This window comes from Arvicola amphibius, chromosome 1 (assembly GCF_903992535.2).
Source record: "Arvicola amphibius chromosome 1, mArvAmp1.2, whole genome shotgun sequence".
Lineage (NCBI taxonomy): Eukaryota > Metazoa > Chordata > Mammalia > Rodentia > Cricetidae > Arvicola > Arvicola amphibius.
This window is the reverse complement of record NC_052047.1, coordinates 67,774,132-67,793,979: the sequence shown is the minus strand read 5'-3', so window position 1 is coordinate 67,793,979 and position 19,848 is coordinate 67,774,132. Positions and strand designations below refer to the sequence as shown.

General features: G+C 41.3%; 1 long non-coding RNA gene across 1 annotated transcript; it reads left to right on the top strand.

The window, feature by feature from the left end:
- The first annotated feature begins 189 nt into the window (after positions 1 to 189).
- LOC119822686 lies at positions 190 to 9,563 on the top strand. The gene is made up of 3 exons (XR_005286826.1): positions 190 to 2,688; positions 3,617 to 4,391; positions 6,134 to 9,563. It is a non-coding gene; the product is annotated as an uncharacterized LOC119822686 (long non-coding RNA).
- Positions 9,564 to 19,848: the final 10,285 nt, after the last annotated feature.

The following is a 19,848-nucleotide window of genomic DNA, read 5'->3' as shown; positions in this document are numbered from 1 at the left end:
GGCCTCTCCGCCACGCCTTCGGCCAATCACAACGCCGCGAGTCTTCCCGCCCCCGCCCCGAGAACCCCCACCTGCGGATTGGCGAGCGACGCGGCCCCACGTGACCGGATCCGGCCCGCGCTGGCCCGCCCCCGTCACGTGAGGGCGCGCGCCTCTCTTCCTGCTTGCCTGACCCTCTCCGCCATTTAAAGAAACAGTACCGGGGGCGGGCCGAGCGACGCAGCCGGGACGGGAGCTGCAGCGCAGAGCGGAGGAGCCATCTTGTCTTGTCGCCGGGGAGTCAGGCCCCTAACTCGAAGAAGCCCTGGCGCGCCCTCCCCCCCTCCCCGGTCTGGTAGGGCGAAGGAGCGGGCGTGCGGTCGATCGAGCGATCGGTTGGCGGCTCTTCCTCCTGCTCTGGCATCCAGCTCTTGGGGCGCAGGCCCGGCCGCCGCGGCGCGCGCCCGGTGGCCGTTGGCGCTCGCGCCGCGTCTTTCTTCTCGTCCGCAGAACTCGGGCGGCGGCCTATGCGTTTGCGATTCGACGAGGAGTCGTCCGGGTGGTCGGCGGCGGCGGGCAGCTGCTCCGCCCCGCTCCCGGGGAGGCGGCGGGGGAGGCTGGGGTGGCCGGGGCCGGCCTGGAGGCCTGGCGCCACCCTTCCGGGCCTGCTAGGACGCAGCTGGAGGGACAGGAGGGAGCGGGAGGATGGTTGGTGGTGGGCTTTCTCCTCTGCCTTTTCCTACTTATGCCACCTTAGCGGGGGGGCGGGAGCTCTGGCGGCAGCTCCGGAGTGGGGATTCGAGCTCCGGAGTCGGAAGATGTGGGTTTGCTTCCGGGCCTAGCCACCCGCTGGCCGAGTGACCTTAGGCAAGTCACTCTGTAATTTGTCTGCGCCTCAGTTTCCTCCTCTGCCTATCAGTGTGTGTATGGGATTGAAAGCGCTTTTACAAAAGCGTCCGTTTACATAAAGGATGATTATCGTTTTTATTTTTTGAGTTGCGAGAAGACTTAGCAATTGCTCATTCCCAGGAGTTAAATCCGGGAACCTTTTATTGGAGTTGGAGATCGGCAGGCTCCTTGAATTTGTGTGCAGAAACGTGTGGGAAAGTGCGTTCTTGGGGAATGGGCGGATCCATCGATAGCAAGTTTTCAAAGGGGGCTGTGACCCAGAAGAGTTTGAAACAATTTTATGCCACCGGGAGGAAACTGAGGCCTACATGTCATTTGGGACCCATCACAACCAATTTGAAGCCCCCATTTGAGTCCCTGGTATATGTGAGCTGCTTCTTAATGCATAATGGCTATTTCGGGTAACATCATTTCACTGCTTGGCTTCTATTCTAAGCCCTTTCCTCTCACCGTAGGGTGCCTGAAGGGTGGCAGATACACATGGTACAGTGGCACCCAATGTAAAGCAGCTACAATTAGGAGTGAATGTGTTCAGTAGTATCAAGAAATGTAATCCTTGGCCCAGCAATTGTTTTTCTGCTGCTTGTACTGGTGCCTGACTACTTTTCTTTCATTGACCATTTTCTACGACCATGGTTGACATCCGTCGTTTGCTCCTATTTTGTATCCCTGGTTTGCGTGGTTGATAGTGAACAGGCTTATTTTTAAATGGTGCTGCCAAACCCAGCTAATGGTGCAGGTGGATATTTAGCAAGCGGGCTCCCTGAAGCAGACTGAACCAGGCATTGGATTCCTGAGACTGTTTGGGATTATTTTTGGTTTGGCTTGTTTGGTTTGGTTCTTATTAATTGAAGGTTAACAATCTCTGAAAAGTTTTGTTGGACTCTGGTTGAACCACAAACTCAGTATATTTGGAAGTAATTTGAAGCTTACCTTTTTCCTGGCCAGCCTTGTATTCTAATTGCTTGCAAGTGTGAGACTGAAATGGCCAAAATGCCGTTTTTGTTTTTTTTTTGTTTATTTCTGTTCATTGTCAGCTGCTTTCCTCAAATTGCAGGCCATTATCCAGCAAACACTATAAAAATGTTTGAACAGTTGCATTTCAAACATTTTCGTTTTGTGGAGTGGTGCTTATCAAGTGGTACAGCTCTCGAAGCAAGTGAACACAACATATTTAAGTGTATTTTGTATGATTAGAGGTTACCAATTCCGATATTTTATTCAAATGTATATAAAAATTAAGTTGACTATTCCCTTTACCAAAGGGCCAGAGACAAATGATTTCCCTTCAAGAGAAATGACTGTTTTGGAGAAAAATGTGTTGGTCTTAGTTCTTTTGTAATTAAATCTGGATGTACCTCAAAAGACTCTTTAAGACTGTGGTGTTAAAAGGCTTTCCTCTGGAGAAAGGAGGAGAAAGGAGAAAAAGAAAAATCAACTGGAATTTAAAAGCTTGAAATTCCGTGACAAAGCACAGATGTCCAGGATTGGAGGTTCATGAAGTGTTTGCAGTAGTTGGAGCAGATACACTTTTCTGTGTAACTGCCACTGTGGACTCCAGGTTTCCAGATTTTCAATCACTGGACCTGTGACCCAGAAGAGCTTGTCAAGATGTGGCAGGAACTCTGGAGGTAGATGTCTTGTACTTTCCAATTTTGGAAATGTTGATTTTGCTGTGTGTAAAGAGGCAACAAGTCAACAAGCACTGCCACCAGCGCTGTTACTGGGAACTTGAAGACCTGGGTTTCTGTCCAGATCCTCAGTGCAAACTGACAACACTCCATCCAAAGTGAACCTACGGTACTTGCCATTTTCCAAAATTCCCCTGCTTTCCATTTCTGCTCCATTTTTGTTGTTTACCTTGGGAACTTCTGTGGTTTATCACCTGGCACCGCTCTGCTATCTCCTCCCATACAACTAAAATGCTCTCGTCCCTGTGACTCTTAACATCAGAAAGAAGATCTTTATAATGACTTTAATCTTTTATGTGCAAAATCTGATAAAAGTTACTTGGGTGCATTTGTTATTTTTCCATATAGCCTTGGTTTTAGTCATTTAGCCGCCACTTCTAATGAAGCCTTTTTTAAAGCAGGGACCATAATTGCTACATTATATCTAACATTGCTCTTGATAAAATGAATTCATTAGATATAAACCACACTCTTATTTCTTAATTCTAGATTTAAAAGAAAACTAGGGAACCATTAATCCCAAAAAGGAATTGAGAGCAGGTTGACTGACCAAGGCCTTAATACTGTCTTGGTCGAGATAGAACTTGTTAAAGTGAAGGTTAGGAGAGTTTTATAGGACAGGAGCATAAGACAGCATTTGGACAATACTGAGAAAGTAAGGGTAAAATTGGTGTGTTACCTAAAATCTCACTTTTTGTGCCAATTGTGAAACCACTTTTCTTCCCTTTCACCTAATGGCCAGCAACCTGAAAACAAATTACTGCCCCAGAGTAGTTTTAAGGCATTTCCTATTTGTTGATCCCTGAGACAGTCAGAATATTACCTCTATTAGAGAACTCTCAGCATTTTTTACCCAACTTAACTTTTTTTTTAACTGACCCTGCCTCTCGCAATTTCTCTATCACCATTTAAGCCAGGCTTGTGACTGCCCATCAGACAGTTGATGTACTGACAGCAACCCCCACCTCATTGTTACACTCCTGTGTTTATTATTCTGTGTGCCTGTTACCTTATCTGTTTTTCCCTGCCCTTTCTAGTCCTGTGCCTCCTGATTGCTGAGTCTTCACCTGGACCCTGTGATGACCTTCCTTCTGCTAGTCCATCAGCCTGCAGAACTGATACCTGGATTTCTGTCCATGGTGATTCCTACCACCTTACTACTGAAGAAGACACCATTCCAGTGGACCACTGTGACCCAAGAAGCATTCAGCCATCATGATGTGACCTTTACCTCCACTCCTGTTCTTCTCTGCCCAGATTCAGCACAGCCCTTTATAGTGCAGTCGAGAGTCTTCAAGCCAAATAACTGAAGCTATTTTATCACAATAAAGGCCAAGTTTATTCCATAAATGTACAGTTCATTTCTGCAGTTAAAAGTCTTCAGAGACACATAGTAAACTTGGACCAGGGGACTTTGTGTTTTGTTTTGTTTGTGAATTGTCAACACTGTCTGAAAACGGCATCATCTCTGAAAACAGCATTGGAACATACTCCACAATCTCAAATGACTGAAGTTTAATGAACTGATTAGGATCCTGTCAAGGTCACTGGACTCTTGTTTTTCTTTTTTTTTTTTTCCTCCTTCAAATCTGTAGCTGTCTACTGAATGAGAAAGCAGACATTTTGACCCATTGGGATCAAAACTAAGGCACATCGAATTCCTCATAGTGTCATCTTTGGGTTACTCAGGAACCAAAACTTTTCAGACCAATATAAGAAATTCTACTAAGGAATCCCTTTACCTAACCATCTCACCAGGCTTCAACCAGATTCCGGAAAAGACTTCTGATACATCAAGATAGAACCTATATGGTAATCTCCCCTGTTTATATAGCACTTTACAGGTTCAGAGCACTTTCATATAACATTTGTGTCAATTATCAACACAATCACACACCTTTTTGAAATGAGGGAACTGAAATTTAAGAATTTAAGCAATTATCCAAGGTGACAGTAGTATAAGGCAGTCCTTCTGACTCCCAGTCCAGTATTCCTTGGCATTATCTTAGCTTTCATATTATTCACAGTATTAAAATGGCTGGAGACTGAAAATGTTCAAGCTTCTAGTCTATATGTTGCCCTTATTAGAGCACAATGTTTGAAGTTTAATCATGATAACTATATTTAGGCCAGAATCCCTTGATGATGTCACTAAGGTGTAGGAGCAAGCAGTCTCCATGGTGGCTGGTGATTGGTTTAAAAAAAAATTGTTAGGAAACAAGGCTATGCAGTATGAAACAAGTATTTTTACATTTTCTTATTCATTTTTATAGTCTTTCCAAGAATAGCCTCATTAACTACAGATCTGCACTTGTTCTTATTGCTTTTAAATTTTATTAATGTTCCTAGATAGAGAAAGCTTACCAGTGGTCTGTCCCCAAATTAAAAGGTAGAATGAGCCATTTGCTTTTATACACATGCATATAATTTATAATTTTTGTTGTCCAGTGAAGTGGTAAAAAAAAAATGTGATTCGTGTCCCCACACAAACAGTTCAGTGTAGTATATTAGGGTCTCAAATATACATCATTCAAACAGATTGCTGTGGGGTTTTGTTTGTTTGCTTTTGTTTTTTCCAGTATTCTTTTTTAACAGAATGGGAAACTGTTAGAACTGTCTTACCAGTGCTTAATTTATCAGCAGATTGGCCTGGAGATCCCATAATAAATTCACTGTCTTTGAAACTGCCCTTTCTCATATTTTGTCCTTAAGTGCTTGAATTATTGTTACATAAGAGAGTTACACATTTTGATACTACCTTTTTATCAAGGGAGCCTCTGAAATTCAAGGGAGAATGGGGGGAAATTGACTTTTGTGTCAATTGAGTTAGCAATAACTTCTTAATAGAGTCATGTTGTAACTTTTTTTTTTTTTTTGGTTTTTCGAGACAGGGTTTCTCTGTGGCTTTGGAGCCTGTCCTGGAACTAGCTCTTGTAGACCAGGCTGGTCTCGAACTCACAGAGATCCGCCTGTCTCTGCCTCCCGAGTGCTGGGATTAAAGGCGTGCGCCACCGCCGCCCAGCATGTTGTAACTTTTAAAGGAATCACTTCTCAGGGAGGGAAAAGAAAGAGAATTAGAGTTGTGGCACAGTGAGATCTTACTGCTTAAGTGAAGTCATCCAACTTTGAATTTCTCAAAAGTACTCTTTGCAAATTCCCAGCACTATTACAGCTTAAAACCAATAGTCTTGTTCCCTGGTAGTCATTTTTTAATACAACTATTTTTTATCAATTCTTTGGGAATTTCATGCAGTATATTTTGATCATAGTCACCCCCCAACTTACCAAAAACTACTCCCTGCTCTCTTTCAGTTTTGTGCCCCCTTCCCCTCAGTTTGTGTTGCCCAGATACTCTTGGGTACCCACTAGAGCATGGTCAACCTTTTTAGTCATCTTAGTCACCAATCAAAATTTACAGTAGACGCTTTAATTCTATCAGTCAATAACATGGTTCACATCAGGGGGAGAATAAACAAATACATTGTCTACTTTGTCTTAGCATTGAGCTTGCTTGCCCATATTCTGGTTCCCATGACCTATTTTTTGTGTTTCAGCATTTTGTGAACAACTTATCCTTATCACTGATTTACCAAGGGCTTTGTGCTTAATGAAGTCCTTTGAAGGAAAGCTATGTGGAAGTCTAGAGTAAAGTGAAGCTGCTCTGGAGTAGGGATCTGCAGCCTGCCACAACTATTCCTTTATCATCGTGGTGACAACTAAAGGGACTTCTTTATGGAAAATTCTTCAGAAGATACTGCTGGAAACCACTGCCCTAGACAACATGTTTAACCTGAATGACATTCTGACCTTATGTGTATTTCCAATTCTATATAGTTCATATTCAGTTGATGCCGAACATGTTTGGAGATGGGTATGCCTTTGTCCAGAGAACCATCATCATACAGCGTTGTCAAGTGAAATTTTATTAATAGCATTCCATCCAAGGTGGACTTCCTGGAGTTGGATATAGCCAGAGAGCAATACATGTGTATCCTACACCGAAGAACCCCATTAACTTTCACAAACCTGTACCTAGTGGTACTGGAAGTATGTGGCTTGGAAGTCTTGGAACTTGGATATAGGAATTGCCTGAAAGCTGGTATTGAAGCTGATGCCTCATTGAGGCCATCTTAGACCAAGTTGTTTATTTGACCTCTCCACATAAACTATGGTACTCCACGTACAAAGGATAATCATTAACTATGAAGCAAAATCCAAATACAGTTTTTCCTAAAGGGACTTGTAACCTGATTATCATTCACTGTCTCAATTTCAACTCATGTGACTAGTAATTAAACTGCTCCATGGTTTTCTGTTATTAACTACTGTTTCCAGAGCTTAAAGAAAAATTAAATTCTTCCAACACTTGTTATTTCTGCCTTTTCAAAATTAATTTAACTACTCACCTCTACATGGAACAGATGATCGTGAAGACATACTCTGAACATCCTTTATCATATGTGACTTAAAACATATCTGGACAATTTTCCTCTACCATTGGGATATTCTTTAATGATTATTCTTCAGGCCTGGTACCATCAGCTGTATGTGATGGGCATAGTTGGATGCAGATTCTTTGACTCTAGGCCATGATAGCTTGCTAGACATTTCAAGTAGCATATTGTCAACCTTCTTGCTGGAAAATTAGACTAACTTGGGAAAAATAATCTATAAATGGCAGCTAAGGATTTTTTCAATATTCTTGAGTGTTTTTCCTGTTGGATATTTTAATGGAGTTCCATCTGTCTCATACTATCACTTTACACAGGTTCAGAGTGACTGTATTCTTTACTATGAAGTATTCTTAAGACATTAAGATTATTTTTTTTGTAGAAAGGATAAAATCCCTGAATACCGAAATCATAGTGAACAAGACTTTGTGACCTGAGAAAATCTCATTCTTCAACTTCATAGTCAAAGGGCCAACTTACCATCAGCTACTCTTGAGCACATTGGGTAAACGTTGGAACTGCCGCTTTTTATATTCTTGTTTCTTACCCTCTAACCATGGTTGTATGATTGTTGACACAAATCAGCAAATCAAACTCAAATCCAGTTATTCTAAACTGCTCACAGTCAGCAAATCAAAATCAGGATGATTTCTGCTTTTATCTGCAACTATTATTTGTAAAGAAGAAATCACAGATTCACTTTTCTATTATCTCTACATTATTAGCTCTTTCTTTTTACAGTATTTGCAGGAAAAAAAAAACTACACTGCCAGTCATTCCTTCTGATTCTGCCATACTCCGTTTAAATGAGCAATCAAGAATCTAATCAGTGATTGGATAAATAGAAAAAACTAAAACTTAAGGCAAAAGCCTTATTCTAGGGCCTTGTCTACTGTCTTCATGCCTTGGAGCTCATCTAAATCTTAAACAGTGCCACCCAACCAACCAATCTGAGGCCTTGACTTGCCTTTAAGATGATTCTTGGCGATGGGCTGTATTACAGAAGGGGAAGACTTGATTACCAAAGAAAGTAGAGCCAACTACAACAAACCTGGCTCTACAATCCTGTTGCTCTCAAATGTAGCATAGACTCCTAAATAGAACCTCAAGTCTGCATTGAGGATATAGCCTTCTAAGCTGACAGTTCTTGCACAGATGAGCAGGAAAATGAAAGCTGCTATACCCAGCTGGCCCTTTAAGATACAAAAAAAAATTTTGTCTGGAGTAAACCCTGTGGATTACCTCTGGAGTACCCAGGACAAAAACTAATTTATAGAGCTTCATTATTAATCTGCCTGTTCTTCCAGATTATAGTTTAACTATTGGTGTGACTGGCCTGCTGAAGTTATTCTGTCTGTTTACCTATCTTCAGCTCTTAACCTGCCTGTTTTGACATGCTACTGCAATCAGACTAACTGGCCTTGAGAATAATACCATCAGTTTCAGACTCGTGCCCAGTTCCATCAACGAATTTTGAATAGAAGGAACCTGTACCATACCCTACTAGAACTTAATATTCACAACAGGGAGGAGCATGCTGCATACCCCTTGACCAACATTTTTAAGTAGAGAATAACCCTGCTTATTTTCAACACCTGAATCATCTGTTTGATCTAACAGAAGTATATCACGTTGAAAAGAAAGAGAACATTGCTTTTTTTCTGTAATAACTAAGAAATGAATATGATTGACCAGGACTAAGAAATTATAAGTTCACCTTGAGACATAAAGCAACACCAGAACTTGACCACTGAACTTAATTTGCAGCTAACTCAAACAGCTTCAAACTGTTTGCCAAGTAGGAGAATGGTTTTCCTGCTTCACATCACCAATGATAAATCTGACTTGAATGGAAACTCTGTGGTGAATCCTCGAGCTTCCGCTAATGGAAATTATCATTCATTCAAGTGATTTGTAGGTTTCCTAAGGACAGGACAGACATTGCTCCTGGTGATTTTTAGAATTTGATTACCAAGGAAGAAATAGCAACTACTATAAGCCAACTTTATGGGCAAAGATTAAGCTCTGTATTTGGCCTTATCCCTGGATGTTGTTTTTTATTGCCCATTCCATCTCACTATAACAACTTCCTGATATTTTTTGGAACCATCTCTTCCAGTTTTCAGTCCATGTGGTTTAGACACTTGTTGAATCTTGTGCTGGACATGTTATTACAACCTCATCAATCAGCAAAGTCCTTCTTGACTCTAGTGATTGGTTCAGGAATGGATCATGATTCAAGTTTGTCCAATGATAATCAGCCCTAGGTGGTTTACTCAGTTGTGGAGAAGTTCCCTTAACTTAGATGCTTTAGCTTTGTGGGAGAAAAACTCAAACCAACAGGGCCTACTATGTTGAATGAGCCAGGCAGAAAATGAAGCCAGTTCAGAGGGAAACAGCCAAAAGAGCAAAAGACTTGAGTTCTGATGACAACATTTATGCCCCCTGGATCCAACTGTGCCTGAAGCTAGTGGTATATCCCCTGGACTTTGCAGTTATGTGAACCAATAAATAACCCTTTTTGTTGAAGTTACTCTGAGTTGGGTTTCTATTATTTGAAATTGAGTCCTGACTAATAACAGCATTAATCAGCAATGAAGCTTGACTTGTCCAGGCTATTTGTTAAGCTCGAGGTCAAGGCCATAACGAAATTATTTTCTAAAAGAAAAACAGAGTAATACACTATAGAATCATAAAAATTACTGGGGGAAACTTCAAAGATTGGTTGAATATATGGTTCAGCCATAAAAGAAAGTCTACATAGTTGTTTACATAAATAAGGTTTATGTATTGTGAGTAGACATTGAAAAATGGCCACGAGGCCTTAAATGAAACAAGGTATAGAAGTATATGCTTATCTTTGTAAATGCATAGAAAAGTCTATCACTGGCTTTCTTTTGAGTAGTGTAGATTACACAAGATACAACTTTGACCATTTTACGCTACCACATTAAACTTTATTTAAAAATATGAACTTTAAAAGTAAATGCCTCCTTTTTGGCAAGTTACTTAACCCTGAGCCTCTTTGTCAAATGATTAAAAATAGTCCTTGTATATCAAATCTAGCAATATAGTCTTCATTACATAAGCTCGCAGGCTGTTAAACGTTAGGAAGCTTAGAGTTTGGTAAGTGTTCCTTAGTTTTGAAAGTATCCTTTAAAACAGCTTGAGTCATCAAAATTACAATAGCTTGATAGCTTCATTTTACATGAAAGATTATTCCAGATTTAAAAGTGATGGCTAAACTACTAAATCCTGATTGCATTGCTCACATAAGGCAAAGAGAAGGCAACGAATCACTTTAAACTCCCATGTCACTGCAGTAAAGGTCAGTAAGGCCTAACATGTACCCTGGATTTGGAGCTTAGACAAGCTCCCACGAGTGTCTTGAAGCACCCCTGAGTTCTGACAGTGTGACGTTTGCATCCTGGCTACCAGTTCACTGATGATTCTCTTCTCCACTATTAGTATACTGCACATCCATTGCTGTGGCCTGCTCCATATCTCTTCCTTCACTGACGACTCCACTCTTCCTTGAAAAAGAACACCTTCCCTTTCTGTTATTTTAGTGGGACAGTACATGACAATATACTGACCTCATACTCCTGGCCAAAGTTTGAGCAGTCCAAGTGTATCCTATCACAGTTGGTCTCCCACCAGGACTTCCTATTTTAAAGAGAAACATCAGAGGTAAAGTGGCAGGAATTGAATCATTCTAATGAAAATGTCCCAAAGAAACAATATAGGTAATGATACAAAATCCCCTAAAGACCCCTCATACCTGTTTTCAAGGCCTGTTACTCAAAATTTCTTTCAATTGTAGACAATCATACATCTTTACAAGTTTACTTTTTGTAAGGAAAAAAATGAAATTCTCAGATTGACAAGATGATTCAGCAGATAAATGTCCTTGCTGCCAAGCCTGACAACCTATTTTGGGTCCCAGTATATACATATTAGGAGAGACCCAACTCCAGCAAATTGTCCTCTGACCCCTATCCACATTTGTGCTGATACGTACGTACAAATAAATGTAATTTTATATGACTTTCTATTGCTGATAACCAAATGACCTGAAGGAACCAGAGACTAAAATATTAAACTTCTGACCCTCATGAAAATGATTGTTCCCCTGAAACTGAATTAAAGGTAATGGTAACCCACCTAGAAGTCCTAAAGGGAAAGCTGTTTGTTTGTTTTGTTTGTTTGTTTGTTTTTTCCTTTCCTGGGAGGGAGACTTAAAAACAATATCCTCCCTTGATGTTTGGAATCATGTATAATAAGAGCAAATATCGGGGATCCAAGACCAAAACCATTAGGCAGAGATGCTTGTTCATTGGGTGACAAGTTTAAAAGAACAGCTTCAGTCCAGAGACTTACCTTTAAGCAAAAAATAAAACCCTGATCCTCAGTGCTTGAGTCCAAACTAGCACTTGATGATGAGTTTCTGAATTGCTAAGAATGAGAAAAAATTAGAGTGTTACTAAAATCTCCTAAAAGCAGCATGATTAACCAAAAGGGAAACCAGTAGATGATTTTCATAAAACCAAGGCCCTAGAAGCAATAAAGAGGATGATAAATGTATTTCTCTATATAAAACAAACCTATAAAAGATATGTTAGACTAAGGAACATAACAGACTCAGGATTACTATCCCCGATACACTAACAGATGTGTGTCATAACTACAGGCATATATCCTGACAAATGCATTGTTAGGCAGTTTTGTTATGTAAATGTCAGAGTATACTTAACACTAACTAAAACACCCAATGCCACTAGGCTGAATCTGTCAAGGACCACTGTGGTATAGGTGGTTCATTGTTGATCGAAATGTGGGCGAATGCACACAATTGTTAGTCATTTAGTGCTGTTTTATGTTGGGTATTGTTTGGGGCCTTCTCAGTCTGCCTTAGGAGAGAGGAAATGCTCCTGTAAAAGAAACCACCTTTAAAAGACTCTTACCCATGTCACATAGTGGGTAATAGAGCTGTGACTTCCACAACGGGCCTAATTCAGTCTGCTTGAGCCAGTATGTTCTTCTGCATCTCTGTAAGCATGAAAGTATCCAAAGCAGTCAGTGAAACAAGTCATCCACAAAAGGTACAATTCACATCGGTCAGATGGCAAAATTTTCAAACAGCAATCTCTTATGGTGCTAACAAAAGGACATATGATTTTTTTTTTAATATTTGTGGTGGGAATGTAGATTGTACCAATCTTTTTAAAAGGTAATTTGACAAAAATAAAAATTTGAAATGCATGTTTTTTAGCCAGAAGCCCTTTGAAAACTTACTCAAAAACCTATAAATAACATGACATAAAGATATTGGTATAAGAAGTTTACTTACGCTGGGCAGTGGTGGTGCACACCTTTAATCCCAGTACTTTGGAGACAGAGGCAGGAGGACTTCTCTGAGTTTGAGGTCAGCCTGTTCTAAAGACTGAATTTAAAATATCAATTATCTACAGTGGTAGCAAAAATTAGAATCAATGAGAACTCTTTTTACATTATTGATGAGAATGTACGTTGTTCCAGTCTTTCTAGAAGGTGATTTAATATCAATTAAAATTAGAAAACACTTGAATGAAACAATTACTGAAAATTGAGTTTGGTGAAACTATTTAATACACTTGTTACAATGACTTTGCAGTTATTCAAAGCAGATGCCCTTTATATCCAAGAAAATGCTGGTTCTAAATTAATTTTAATATAACTTTTAAAATTGTTATATTGAACATGGTCTGATTCAAATGAGAATATAATGAACAAATGGGTAGCACAGCAGTGGAGGCAGAGACAGAAAGATTGCTGTGTGTTTGAAGCCAGCCTGGTACATGACTAGTTCCTGAAGTCTTTTAAAGAAAAAAAAAAGCAACATGACTAGTTCCTGAAGTCTTTTAAAGAAAAGAAGCAACAAACTGGAGATAATGGTAGAGCACCTGTCTCATATATTAAAGCCTTGGATTGGATCCCCAGCTCTTAATGAAGGAACGGGATAAGGATGAAGTCTTTTACAGCTGTCTTTTGAAGATACTTGCCTTCCAGATAACAGATGCTCAACGTTTGGATAAGCCCTTCGCTACAGCAAAGAAATGGCTGGCGGTTGGAGTGCCACCTTCTCACAGAAGACTGGTTCTCAACCTGGCGGTCATGTCCCCTAGAGAGATAGCATATCAGATATCCTGCATGTCAGATATTTCATGTCAAATAGTTCATAACAAGCAAAATTACAGTTATGAAGTAGCAATAAAATAATTTCATGGTTGGGGGGTCATCATAACATGAGGAACTGTATTAAAGGGTCACATAATTGGGAAGGTTGAGAGCCACTGCATCTGTTCTTCAAATAAGCACATTTCTTACCCTGTTTGACAAGTAAAACCCCACCAAATTCAGGTTCTCCAAAGAAGCAAACCCAATAGGATGTATGTATGTATGTATGTATAAGATACTGGTATAGATATATGATGGGGGCTTATTAGGGAAATTGTATTATGGAGGCTCAAGAATCTTACAATAGGCCACCTACACATTGGAGTGCTGAGAGAACAATCCAGATATAGAGGTCTGATAAATTCCAAGTTTGTTCTGTCTGGGCTCCATCCATATTGGAAGTAGACCTTCATCTACTTGATCCTCACAACTAATCTTGACACTAAAACATATTGCTTTTCTTGGTTTCTTTGAACTCCCAAGTCCAGTACAGATACCACAAAATTAACCATCACGAGGTTGGTTACTAGATTTTTGTAGCCAGAGATAAGCAACTTTCACTACTTGTCCTTAAAAGTGTACCCATCCCCTCTTCTTCCACTTGCCAGATAGAAGGTGGACTTGCATGAGTCCTGAGACATGTTGCTGATTGTCCAGGAAGAAGAAAGCCCTGTGTGAATGCTGGTAGAAACAACAGGACAGAACTGTTTACCTCTGGACTTCATTTCCAGAGTAAATGTTGGTCCTTTGCACATCATATTTGAGATTTTTCCCTCACTTAGAATGAACCTTAATCTGCCTGCAAATAGTTTGATGGAAATATTTCTTAGGAACATCTCATTACACTTGTTCTAATTTTGTACTACAGAATCAACCTGCCCTTAGCTGGACTGACAAGCAAGACAGGCTGAACCCTAAGTGAATGACCACTTGAGTCATGAATCAAGCATTTATCTCCCATCAAAAACTAACGAATTAATACTTTGTTAATTTTATTATCTAGGACCTCCTTCTGTTCCCAGAGATCCCTGCAGTGCATATCTGCTGCTTTCATCTGCTCACCATCTACCTCTTCCTTCTTTTAATGAGGACATATCAGTTGTTATTTTCAGTATCCCATCATCTGAACATATATCTGTCTCTGGCCTCAGAAATAAGGGTAGAGTTCTGAATAGCCGAGCACTTGAGAATCTTGGTCAGGATAATTGGATAAGGGGTGAATATAAGACCTAAGACAAACTAGTTTATACAAACAGCTGTTTCTGGGGGTGAGAGAAGCCATTTCCTTTGTTTTTAATGCCTTGAACTTAGAATTACCAAGTTGTAGATCTAACACTACTGACAGCTATCTTGCAACAACACAGAGATTGTCTATCTGACAGCAGGCTGAGATATTCCCAAAATTGCCCAACAAGATCCAGCCATGCCTGAAGGGAGTATAACTCAGGACACTTTGAAAGCCAACAGATCCCAGTTGTTCATATTCAGTATAACTTGTCTTCTCTTTTCATGAATTGGGCAGTGTCCTGACTCACTCACCTCCCATTCAACTTACTGGCATCTTTTATGTAGTGATAGGTGTGAGAAATTACATAAAAGATATTCATAAGAGACCGAAACGTGGAACCAATTCATTATAGTAAATTTAGCCAAGGAATTTTCTGCGTTAGCAAAGCTGAGGGTGCTGGCAAGCAGCTTGGCCTTTCTGAGTCTGTTCATTTTTTAAAAAGTAGTCATCCCTCCCTCAAACACTGTCAGATAGAAAGCAGAATAGTGAACACACATACCATGGTGACCCCCTGGAAGGCTCAGGATGGTGGACAGTAGCCATTTCTTCTGTTTATGTTTTGTTGGTGGTGGTAGTGGTGGTGATGGTGTTTTCTTTGCTGTTGTTTCTTTTCGAGACAGGGTTTCTCTGTGGCTTTGGAGCCTGTCCTGGAACTAGCTCTTGTAGACCAGGCTGGCCTCGAACTCATGGGATTAAAGGCATGTACCACCACCGTCTGGCTCTATTTAGATTTTGTGTGAGTGAGTGTGTGTGTGTGTGTGTGTGTGTGTGTGTGTGTGTGTCTTGATGTGTGTGCATGCACATGTGTGCACAATTCACCTGCACCACATTCATACCTAGTGTTTGTAGATGCCAGAAAAGGGCATCAAGTTTTCTGGAACTAGAATTATAGATGTGAATCTTATGGGTGCTGGAACTGAACCTGGGTGCTCTTTTTTTAACCCCAACCTCAACTGTTAAGATCTATGACATGCACACACTTTTACATTTAGTATCTTTTAAAAGGAAAATCAACTCTCTACTACCCTCAGAAATGTTGGTGCCTGTTGACTTTTTAGCAAATGGGGTATAGGCTTTGGTTAAGGAGACTCAATGCTCTTCTGTGTCAGGACAGCCTGGTACATTCCACACAAACAATGCTTCCCCATTTTTCTGACTGTATCAAACAAACAAAAAGCCACACATAGAACCTGCTGCACTGGTACATACATATGATCCCAACTACTTGGGAAACTGAGGCAAGAGGATTATGAAGGAGATATGGCTCAGAAATTAAGAGCACTGATTATTTTTGCAGAGGACTGAGGTTCAGTTCCCAGTACTCTTTTGACCTCCATGGCACCAGGCACACACACATGTACACATACACACATGCAGGCAAAACACTCAAACACAGACATCTTGTTTTAAAAAGTTAAAAGAGGATTGTGATTTAAAGGCAGCCTAAACAATATATTAAGAAGCTGTCTAAATAAATAAACAAATGTCCTGGCAGGGCGTGATGGTGCCACACACTTTTGATCCCAACACTCAGGAAGCAGAAGCAGTCAGCAATCTGAGTTCAAGGCCAGCCTGATCTACAGAGCAAGTTCCAGAACAACCTTGTCTCTAAAACAATGTCCTGAACTAGCAACAAGAATCCAGGGGATATATATGTGATCGGTTAGAACTCTAGACTATTAGAAGAGCCCACTAGAACTCTAGACTATTAGAATAGCCCACTAGAACTCTAGACTATTAGAAGACCCCACTAGACTGTTTTGCTGATAGTTGTCATCCTGCTCCATCAAGCCTCAAATTTTAGACACAGATCAGTGGTTCTCAACCTTCCTCATGCTGTGACCTTTTAATACAGTGTTCCATGTTGTGGTGACCCCCGACCATAAAATTATTTTTGTTGCAACTTCATAACTAATTTTGCTACTGTTATGAAGCTAGAGGTTTGTTGAAGGGATCAGGACCCACAAGTTGAGAGCCACTGCAGTAGATGTAATTAGATCTAGTCATGGATCCAGGAGACGGGATGAGGGCACACCATTGACCTCATCAAGTGTTGAACATTGAGGGCATGGGAACCCATAGGCTCATTCTCTCCGTGCTGAGGCCACAGAAATTGACTTCAGGCACAAGTACTCGCTGACACACTCAAAAGATGATGATGGTCTTTAGAACCTTGTCTGAGGAACACTGAATTAGCATTTAAAGCCACATGTCTTTGTGACGAGGATAATTACACATCAGCACGTTCTGTGTAGACTCTGTATCATTCATTTTCCAATGTGGTCATTTAGGGTGTACCATATAAACATGCTCATGTGTGCGTACACATGTCACACAGCACCAATCTAAGACAGCTGCAGGAGCAACTTAGGGTTTTGAAGAAGGCAGCCTGTAGGGAGAGGAAGAGACCAGCCACACACTCCAGAGAAAATGGCTCAAGTCACATGGCCTCTCAGTTTTTCCTGTCTCAGAGTGTTTACTCCCACCCCCAGTCCCCAGCCACTTTGGGATTCTCCAGCACATCTAACTACAGAAAAGTTACAGTGATACAAAGTGAATGTGAAAAGGCCTCACAAAACCTCCAGTCTGCAATAGCAGGCGATTTGGCTTCTACAGAAAAGTAAATTGATACCAAGTTGTTCTTAGCTGCTTGCCAAATACATTGCCTTTTCCTCATGCCTGGGGCACCAGAAAAGGGAACAAGGACTCAGGCTGTGTTTATATCTCTGCCTGGAAACTAGAGACCTCTCTCAATTTCATCTTTTAAGGCAAACCCCAGTCAATTAGCCTTCTGTCCAACAGCCCCCCAGAGCCTCAGCTCACCTGTGTGCACCTATTCTACGATAACTGGGTTCTCTCGCTTCACTTTCAGAAGCACATTCCAATGGAACAGATCTATAATCCCAGGAGCTAGGAAGGCTGAGGCTGGAGGATCATAAATTCAAGTCCAGCTTGGGCAGACAATTTAGGGAGAACCTGATACAAAATAGAAGTTATAAAATGGTGAGAATACAGATCAGGAGAACACTTACTTGCCTAGCATATGTAAGGTCAAGATTATGTGAGAGCCTGTGTCAAGAAAGAGAAGACAGGATGCCAGACGGTGATGGCGCACGCCTTTAATCCCAGCACTGAGGAGGCAGCCTGGTCTACCAGAGCTAGTTCCAGGACAGGCTCCAAAGCTACAGAAAAACCCTGTCTCGAAAAACCGAGAGAGAGAGAGAGAGAGAGAGAGAGAGAGAGAGAGAGAGAGAGAACAGGAGATAAGGCAGAATCTACCAGTGCATCTTCTGTGTTAGCTTTCTGAAAGGAAGAAGTGTTTGTTTTAGTCTATAGTCCCTTGACCCCACCAAGCTGAGCCTGAAGCAAGAAGACACAGCAGTGTCTTTCTGCCAGGCCGGTGTTTCATATTAGCCTATTTAACTACAAACTCCTCAACATTGTTACATCTTCATGATCCAGTCATCTCTCTGTCACACGGCAAGCTGGGGATCAGGCTTCCAACGTGAGCTTTAGAGCCTGCTTCTGCCCAAACTGGAATGCTTGCCCCTCTCATTCCCTTATATTTCTCCCACTTAGAAAACTGAGGCTGAGCATCCATGTGCCGCCTACAAGGGGCAGACGCCAAACCACTTCTAAATGTCTATGTACTAGGTCTACACAGAGGGGGTACTCCTGTGTTGACTTTTTTTTCTCAAATCCTGAAGTGTTCACTCTTTTCATACCCATGCCCAGTGAAATTTCATATGAAGGAAAAGTGTTCAAGATCTGTCAAGACTCAAAACATAGGGCCGATGAGACGGCTCAGCAGATAAAAGCACCTGTTTTACAAACTTGAGGCCTGCGATTGATGCCTGGAACCATATAAACCGGCTGAATGTGGTGGCACACACCTGCAAACCCGGTGCTTCTGTTGTATGATGAGAGGCGGGAGCAGGAGAGTCTCTTGGAATCTCTTGCTAGCCTGGAATATGCAATACAACAATAACAAGAGAGACCTTGCCTCAGCAAGATGGAAGAGAGACCTGCCTCCAAAAATTGTCCTGACTTCCATGCATATGTCTTGACATTCAAACACCTGTAAAAACATAGACACACGTGCACTCACACACACATTAATAAGACAAGATAAAGGGTTGTAGGAATTTGAAGACTTCACTTGCAGATTGCTACTAAGAATTGAAATTCAAAATAAGTGATATTGGACATATACCTAAACTGGGAATCCCACTGAAAATTTAAGAGTTCATTGTTCAAAAATTATTAATTAAGCCAAATTTAAGTGCTTTCTAGACATGAGGCCCTTCTGTGTATATGGTTCTGTGAGCTGCATAGGCCCCCATACCCAGGAATGAACCCTGGTTATATGTTTTGCTCTGATACCCCTTGAAGGTGGAAAACTTAAAACACACTCAAAAGACTCAGTCTTTTGGTTTTGGTTTTAGCTGTAATGGTCTGTCCTGTCTCTTTAAGAGACAAGCCCCCATCCGCTGAGGCAGGCAGATCTTCCTTCCTGCTTGCAGCCTGGGTCTCTTCCTTTTCCATCTCTCTCCCAAAGAGGCAGCTTCTGCCTCTCCCCACTTCTCTCCTTCCCCTTCCCCCCTCTCTCTCTCTGTGTGTGTGTGCCCCTCTCTCTGCTCTTCTACTTCTCCCCCTTCCCTTCCATAACCCACTAAATAAATATCCAACCTCACTCTGCATGGCGTACTTATTCATGTCTCTGTCTGGGACCAGCCACCTTTGGAGACCTGCAACGAGGCCTCATGACATGCCCATATGTCTGCCTGTACTTCGATGACCTGCGGCGTGGTCTCTCATGGCCCATTGCAGTCGCCAGGGATCCGCAGAATTTTTAATTAATTCATTACAATAGCTACAATATGTAAGGACGAGTCTCATTGAGGCTAGGCTATGTACTGACCTCAGCTAATGCTCAGAGTACTCTAGAGAAAGAAAATGAGCCCCCAAGTCCCAGTGGATACATCTACCAAACACTTCCTCACCTAAGGCGTAGGGAACTTTGTGGAAGAGGTGGCAGGAAGATTATAGGAGCCAGAGGATAAGGGGTTTTCTGTAAGACTGTGTCTCTTAGTAATGTCAGAAGCCACACCTATAAAGTCTCACTGTGTAGCCAAGGCTGGCCTAGAACTAGCTCTGTAGACCAAGCTGGCCTTGAACTCACAGAGATCCACCTGTCTCTACTTCCTGAGTGCTGGAATTAGAAGCATGCACCACCATGCCTAGCTTATATTTTCTTCTAACAATTTGCTATGTCAAATTAGACAATGAAATTCTGGCTAGAAAAGGAGGCATT